Genomic DNA, 9040 nt, shown 5'->3' on the forward strand with positions numbered 1-9040 from the left:
AAATGGTTCATGCATGTTCCTCCCGTAGGCTAAGGAGGTTGCTGCGGAAAGTGAAAAGGAAGCTAGTAGCGGCGCGGGGTCCACGAGCTCCTCGCAGTGTGCCCCTTGGGACAACCCTTTAAATAGGGCGTTGAATGTCCACAAGAAGAGGGATCCATTGAGTAAGCCGACGTCGGCTGGTCGTGTGGTCGGCGAAGGATGCTCTATGAAATGGTCAGAATACTATAAGTCGGGGAAAAGGGAGAAAAAGGCCACCATCGATGAGAAGGAGGTCGCACATCTCAAGGCACAAGTTGCGCAGATCCCGACATTGGTCGAGGAGCAAGTGCGGCAACAAGTGCAACATATCGTGGAGACCCAACATAGGACGCAACGACAGCAAGTGGAGGACCAAGTGGGCACGACGCTTAGCTCCATCATCCCTACCTTGGTTGCCGGTCTGGACGCGTGGTATAGGGGAGGAAAAAAGGGGCCTCCCCCGGTTCCCAGTTTCACGGGCAGCAACTCCCACAACATGGAGCCATCGGTGAGTCCGCAGGCGGCAACAATGGTGTCTCCGGCGGCGCCAACATTGGTGGCTCCCGCGGCGCCAACCTTGGTGGCTCCGGCGGCGCCAACCTTGGTGTCTCCCGCGGCACCATTACTTCAGCTCAATGCACCCGTCGCTGCGGATAATACGCCGCCCGGCACCGCGCCAACAAGCGGCCACTCCATCAGTGGCACGCCCGCCGCCGGCGGTGCCTCGACCTTAGCCGAGCTGGACGCCATCACGGTAACCAACCCTCGTCTCCGATGACTTCCATATCCTTGCCTTTGACTACGCTAGCCATCCCTAACGCCCTACATGTTTTCCGCAGGGTGCCGCCGCCGACGTCCCATGCACTCTCCTGCATTTTGTGAACGGCGAGTTGATCGATGTTGCCAAGGCCAAAATCGTTCAACCGAGCAACCGCCAGTTACACGGTGTACCCATGGCACCCGACGTGTATAGGATTCAACTGGTTCGGGTGCTTAGTGGCTATGACGACGTGGTACCTCCCTTTCAACCCCATGGCGCCGACGCAGATGAGGTCCTTACCCTCCACCAATGCTTCAATTGGTCCATGGTTTGGCCAAAGAGCCAGATTCGTTTGGGGGCGAGCGACACCACCCCACGGACAGCACCCCAAGCCGTGCCGGCGCCAAGCCATGGCAAGACCACCCCAACGGTGCCGCCATCAGCCGACGAGGACATGCATATGGCACAGGATCCAAACGATGGTCCGGACGAGGACAGTACGTTCGCCAACCTGGAGTGCCACTTCGATTTTGGGGCGGACTACGATCTCAGTAGCCAACCCTCTCAAGCTGCCGCCGAGGGGAAAACCTATTGCAACAAGCGGCGCCTATTCTGTTATCAGGAGACGCCTCCAGCTGCCGACTTCACCGGGACTCAGCCGATAGCCGAGGTGAGAAGTGTTATCAGTCCTAACACACTAAAGAAGGCTTGCGAAGAGGAGAATGCAGTCCCAGTAAATACGAAGCCGAAGAGACGGAAAAGAAAGAAGAAGGACGACAAGTCTGCCAGCCAGCCGGCACCTATCCGTGCTCAGGACGGGCCACCAGTGCCCAAGAATATCAAGTCGAGGGTGCATGTGTCAGGTGAGCGGATGCTAATTCAAAGATTGTACGATGCTGCACCCGGTCCTATGCGATCTCTGGTTAACGGTATTCAGTTTATGGAGGAGCGGCGTATCAGGGAGAAAGATCATGGATACCCAGTGTATGTTGCCAAGGTGCCCTCGGGCCATGGCTTTGTCGATAGTGGCTTCACGGAGAAGATCTTCATGCGGTATGATGACATCTTCGCCATGCTGAACAGTTATCCGCTGCACTACACCTTCATTCGCCTATACTCGCTCAGCAAGGCGATGCGGATCATTAGACACAACATCCCGGACATCGTGATAGCCGACCCCTTCTACATGCGTGTCGTCCACTTGGCCACCGCCGGAGACCGGGCAGTCGCGAGTGGATACCTCAAAGACTTCTTTCTAGCGAACAAGAAGAAGTGTAACCTCCTCCTGCCTGTATTTCCCGAGTAAGTCACCCCTCACCGTACCGGTCTTAACTCGTGATTTTTTTAGATTTCAATCGTCATGTTCTTAAACATTATGTGTTCTACGCAGAGACAAAACCTGCACACTCATCTCCATAACCCCGAAACATTCCGTGGCCACATACCTCAATGCGAACGGTAAGTCAACCACGGACTACACGAATGTCAAGGCCGTACTTGATGATGCTCTCAATGGCTACGTCAAAGCGAAAGGCCACATGTAGAGGCCAAATGTTAGGTACGGGAAGCATGTGTTCAAGCACCAAACAAAGTTTCCCTGCGTCAAGAAGCCGCCTTCTAGTAACAAGGATGCCTACTACGCCCTCTATCATATGGATAAGTTCATACGGGACCAGCAGCAGCTTACGCTACCTGAGCATCTCAGAGACTGGGCCAACAAATTGTCGCGGGTCCCTGACGACGGCATCAAGCTAGAGTTCTTTCGCATCCAAGTAGAGTTCTGTGAAATCATCTTTCAAGATGTCATTAGAAGCGCGGGGGAGTTCTATGCCGGCTATCAGCCGTCGAACAGTGACATAGACACAATGCTCCAAATGCAGGGTGACGACTACCGCTCATGGATGTGCTTGAAGAAAGGCGGCGGTTTTATCCACGCTCCTAAGCCCCTTTAGCCGAGTCTTGATGTGCGAGCCTAGTTATGTAGTTGTGAACTAAAGACGAGCTTGTGTTGTAATAAACTTTATCCAGCACTTTACTTGCATGTCTGTTTAATTACTAGTTCGGCTATGTTTGTGAACTTATATATATGGCTCTGTCGTTTTCCGCACTTGATTTGGTCGTTAATTTTGTTTGCATATGCCGATGATTAGAATGGTTGGTCACTTGTACACTCGGGGGTGGAGCAAGCGAGCCTGGTGTGATGGCACAAATATCCATGTCTTGTGCATCCTACCTGGCCTCGCTTACTCCATCCCTGAATGTTAAAATTTGTTTTGACCAACAATGTATGAGGCCCTCGTCATTCCATTTGCTTTGGTTTTTCAGAATGCCGATGATTAGAATGTTCGGTCAACTGTACACCCCGGGGTGACGCAAGTGAGCCTGGTGTGATGGCACAAGTATCAATCTCTTGTGCATCCTACATGGCCTCACTTACGCCATCCCGGGATGTTCATATTTGTTTCGACCAACAATGTATGAGGCCATCGTCATTCCATTTGCTTTGGTTTTTCAGAATGCCGATGATTAGAATGTTTGGTCACCTATACACTTGGAGGAGGGGCAAGTGAACCTGGTGCGATGACACAAATATCAATCTCTTGTGCATCCTACTTGGTTTCACTGACGCCTTCTCTAAATGTTCATATTTGTTCCGACCAACAAAATATGAGGCATTCCATTTAGTTCATAATAGCTACTTGTCTCTAATTTGAGTTGGCACTTCTTAATTGCATTGGCCTTTCTTCCATTTTAGTGCCGATGATTAGAATGTTCGGTCAACTGTACACCCCGGGGTGACGCAAGTGAGCCTGGTGTGATGGCACAAGTATCAATCTCTTGTGCATCCTACCTGGCCTCACTTACGCCATCCCGGGATGTTCATATTTGTTTCGACCAACAATGTATGAGGCCATCGTCATTCCATTTGCTTTGGTTTTTCAGAATGCCGATGATTAGAATGTTTGGTCACCTATACACTTGGAGGAGGGGCCAGTGAACCTGGTGCGATGACACAAATATCAATCTCTTGTGCATCCTACTTGGTTTCGCTTACCCCTTCTCTAAATGTTAATATTTGTTCCGACCAACAAAATATGAGGCATTCCATTTAGTTCGTAATAGCTACTTGTCTCTTATTTGAGTTGGCACTTCTTAATTGCATTGGCCTTTCTTCCATTTTAGTGCCGATGATTAGAATGTTTGGTCAACTGTACACTCCGGGGTGACGCCAGTGAGCCTGGTGTGATGGCACAAATATCAATCTCTTGTGCATCCTACCTGGCCTAGCTGACGCCATCCCGGGATGTTCATATTTGTTTCGACCAACAATGTATGAGGCATTCCATTTAGTTCATACTAGCTACTTGTCTCTTATTTGAGTTGGCACTTCTTAATTGCATTGGCCGATGATTAAATTTTGTGGTCACTACACTTGGGGGAGGCGCTAGTGAGCCTGGTGCGATGACACAAGTATCAATCTCTTGTGCATCCTACTTGGTCTCACTAATGCCTTCCCTAAATGTTAATATTTGTTTGGACCAACAATGTATGAGGCCCTTGTCATTCCATTTGCTTTGGTATCTCAAAATGCCGACGATTAGAATGTTTGGTCAACTGTACACTCCGGGGTGACGCCAGTGAGCCTGGTGTGATGACACAAATATCAATCTCTTGTGCATCCTACCTGGCCTCGCTGACGCCATCCCGGGATGTTCATATTTGTTTCGGCCAACAATGTATGAGGCATTCCATTTAGTTCATACTACTTGGATCGTTTTTGAGTTTGCTCTTATTCGTTGCAAACATCTATGAGCGTGCACTAATGTTTCTTTGGCTTGTTCATATATGTGCAGATATGACGTGGTATGTCGTGTACAAGGGCAAGGTTCCCGGAGTCTACAACGACTGGGAGGAGTGTCGGAGACAGGTTCACCGTTTTAGCGGTAACAGCTACAAAGGGTACACCACTAGAGCGGAGGCCGAAGACAGATACGCACGCTATCTGGCGGGAGAGAGGACGGAGCGGAGGAGGAACCGGATGAAGACCACTTTCATCGGGACGGTGCTAGTAGTGACTCTAGCTCTCTTCTATGTGATGCTAGTTTAGATGATCGACCTTGTGTAACCACTAGCTCATTTGTGACTTGTAACACCGTAACTTGCATTGTAACCTCTCGTAACTTCTCTAATGTGAATGCTTGTGAATCATGTGGGGCTAATGTGAAGAACTATGTATGGATAAGCTGTGCTGTTGTTTATATGCTGTTATATATCCTGTATTGTGCTATTGTACTGTCATATACAACCTGTATAAATACCTGCCAGGATACAAAAAAAAAATTCGAAATAATAGCAGTGGCGCACTAGTGGACCATTTGTGGCGCACTGCCACTAAGTAGCAGTGGCGCACTGCTCTGGATCCAGTGGCGCACTGCCCTGTGATCCTCTCCGAGACTAGCAGTGGCACATCAGGATAAGCAGCAGTGGCGCACGTCCTGGAGATTGCAGTGGCGCACGTCCACACGCAGCAGTGGCGCACCTCCTCGCTGGAACAGTGGCGCACGCAAGACGGTAACAGTGGCGCACCTCGTCTACACAGTGGTGGCGCACTGCCTCTGACCAACTGTAATGTCCCAGGTTTAGAGACGAACGAGGGGTAGATTTTAGAAAGGGATGTGCATTGCATTGTAAATTACGGGGAAATTTCACGCTTTTAAAACAAAACTGCATCGAAGGGGAACAGGTTTCTCTCTCGACACCTTATAGGGTTAGGGTTTCGAGAGTGCGATGAACTTGTTCTTACTTAACTAGATTAGGGTTTTGAGAAGAGAGAAGAGAAGATGCATCACAATCTTAAGTTGCATGATTGAATTCTAAAATTAAGTTGTATGTTGGAAGTCAAACCAAAGTTGAATTTGAATTTCAAATTCAAACATCAAATAGATATCTCATAATTCAAATTTGAGATAATTCATTAAACAATTATAAATAATACACAATATAAACAATATAAATAATAAGTAAAGCTCATTAGAGAAAACCTTGAGCTTTATTGATCATCACACAAGAATACATTGTCTTTACAATATTCAGAATTAAATTATGAATTTACAACACATTACATGAAATTAATAAATGAAATAAGAAAAAAGGAAAATTACAAGGAATTGAAATGACCTAAACTACATTGTTGATCTTCATGAATTCTTTGATCAAGATGATCTTGAGTTTCATCTTGATCATCTCCAAGTTCCCTACACACACACAAAGAAGAAAAACAAGTTATGCCAAGTGGCAAAGCCACTTGGCAGATTAGAAAAGAAGTGAATATGGTGGATAATACCACAGCTCTGCCGAGCTGATCCTCCCACCAGCCCAAGTCCCAAGCCACACACACAGACAGCACACAAGGACTACTGCATGTCTAACACCACACAAGGCCAGGGAGAGTCACCAAAGTGACCAAGCAAGAGCTGTCGACCAAGGAAGCAAGGTAGGCTAGGTATAAAACCTTTTCATCAAGCCAAAACCCTAGCATCTCCATCGACAGAAGCTCAAAGGGTAAGAACACCAAGAACAGCAAGAATAGGAAGAACAGCCAGAGCTGTTCAACCCATTCCATACATCACCAGAAACAAATCAAGCATCACAAGCCAGCAGGAGGAGCAGGGCAAGCTTCACACATCATCCAGAAGCAAACCCTCTACACCAACACATTTCTAGGAGCTGGAGTGAGGTATACACAGATGATCATGGGCAAGCAATAGTTTTGCTCATAAATAAGCATAAGCATCAATCACAGAAGAAATGAAGGGTAGAAACCCTGTTTGGGTCATCATCTGGCTACCAAGCCAGTTGGTGCAAGCAAATAAGGGTGAAGCAAATAGGAAATCACCAAGGGAACACTGGTTAACCAGAACAATGGCTTAACCAAGGAAATCCAGCAAGGAAATGATCCTATCCAATCAACCAAAGTCACCTAGCACCTAAGACTTAGCACACCATCAAACAGATAGACAACTGGTGTCTATTCTTGTTTGTCAACAACAAAGATCACTGGAAATCCAACAAGGAATTAACCAGTGAGGTATTCACTAAGCCACAGCAAACCAACTGAGGTGGGAGCTTCCTGAATAGCAAGGAAATGCTGTTGAGGCCACCTCAACCACTCAACTAGTCCAAACAGTTAAGCCTTGCACAGATATCATCACCCAGAAGGGTTCAAAGGGGGCTAGGGTACTCAACCAAGGGTTGGCATCCATCTAGTTCTATCAAATTCATTGAAATGATCATTACTGCTCAGCAGTTCACATCATTTATCCATCCAATAAAGCAAGGTAATACAGATAAATGAATTACACAAGTAATCAATGCACCAGAACCTTGCACATGATCCAGAGGATCACTGCAAGTATCAACTGATGCTTGAGCAAGCACCAGCACATGTCTGTGACACACACATACACAGAGATAAGCAACAGCAAGGCACAGACATCAGGTAAGCAATCCACTAACCAGCAGCTGATGATCATATGATCATCAGAGCTTGCTATAGCATGCCAGTGCATGTTAGAGCATCACTGAGCAGCAGAGCATGGACCAGTTAATTAAATAGCCACAGTTAAGCAACAATTGTATCACAGATAATCATACAAACCATTTTATGATTGTATCCAGAAGCACTCCATCAAGGGATGGAGCTGTTAATTCAACAGCTAGGCTCAATTGAGCATGTCCAAGAATCAGAATACAAATACTAGCACATCAGGAGCACTAGCTCTTGCAAATTACATGGATGACACACAGTCATCAGGCCAGAGGCAAGTAATTGCACACACAGGAGAGGCAGGAGCAAGATAACAGCACCAGTAACAATTAAATGAGCTTAGCATCACAGTATGCTCATGAGCAAGAGCTCATGAGTTGCAACAGCAAGTAATGGAGAAAGAACAGCAGCACAGCAGCAGCATACACATGGCAGTACAAGCACAGCAGCAGTAGCGCAGCAGCATGCCTAGCCCAGCATGACGCAACAGCTAGCACAGCACCAGGGCTGGCATAGCGCAAGGCCACATAAGCGTAGCAGCAACAGCACATCGGCACGGCAAGCATCTCCACAGGGAGAAGCAGGCCAGTGGCAGAGCTAGACGAAGGGGAGGAGAAGAGAAGAAAGTAGAACAAGTAACAGAGGAGGAAGGAGGAGGAGTAACTTACAGGCGAAGCAGATGAGCTCGGCCATGGCGGCACGGCGGCACACGCCGGGCGAACGCCGGCGCCAGGACAAGCCGAGCCAGGCACCACCTCGCCGCAACGCCAGTATCACCACGGCGGCGCCAATGCGCCAGGGATGCCGATGAACGGCGGATCTTCACGGATCCGTGCGGCCGAGGCGCAGACGCATTGGGGGCGAGTCGAGGAGGACACGAGCGTCAGATCGACGCAGACCACCATGTCCGCCGTCGAGAGGCGGTCCAGATCCGCACCATTTCGTCGCCGGTGACGGCCGGAATAAAGCGGCGATGGCGGAGGCGATTTCGGCGTCGCGGGAGTCGAGAGGGGGATTAGGGTTAGGACACCGCGAGGAGATGACGCGACTGGGTCGGTTGGACCGAGCCCAGTGGGCTGGTCCAACCTAACCAGCTCGGCCGCCTGACAGGTGGGCCCGAGGGGTATTTTGGACATTTCCAAAATACCCATTTAAGTGAGTATTTCTAAGAATTTTATAAAATAGAATATAGCTCTAAAAAAATAATTAAAAATATGAAAATTGATCAGTATAAAATTCTCTATCTAAATAAAATATCAAAGAGAAATTTTGAAGACAATTAAGAATAAGTCTTAAATTTGATGATTTAAATAATGATTTAAATCACACATATTATTTTCAATAATGAAAATAAGTACATTAATGCAATTGGACTTTAAAAACACCTTGACAATATTTCAAGGTTGTATTTACCCTAAATAGAGTATCTCCAAATTATTCTTAGTATTAACCTCTCACATGAAATAATAACGACACCGGAAGGGGGGGAACAAACCCTAAAACTGGAATCATGCATAATTGCTTCTTTAACCATTGCCCTTATCGGACAATGATGCTATTTTTCAGAGACAGAGGACAAGGGTTAGTCCACACCATCCAACTGCAAAACTTTGCAGTGTTCATGCAAGTTCATCACTTGCTCATGTCATTTGAGTATTTCTATCAAATTACTTGCAAAGTACTATGATTATCACTATTGCATAAAAACCAAAACC

This window comes from Lolium perenne, chromosome 5 (assembly GCF_019359855.2).
Source record: "Lolium perenne isolate Kyuss_39 chromosome 5, Kyuss_2.0, whole genome shotgun sequence".
Lineage (NCBI taxonomy): Eukaryota > Viridiplantae > Streptophyta > Magnoliopsida > Poales > Poaceae > Lolium > Lolium perenne.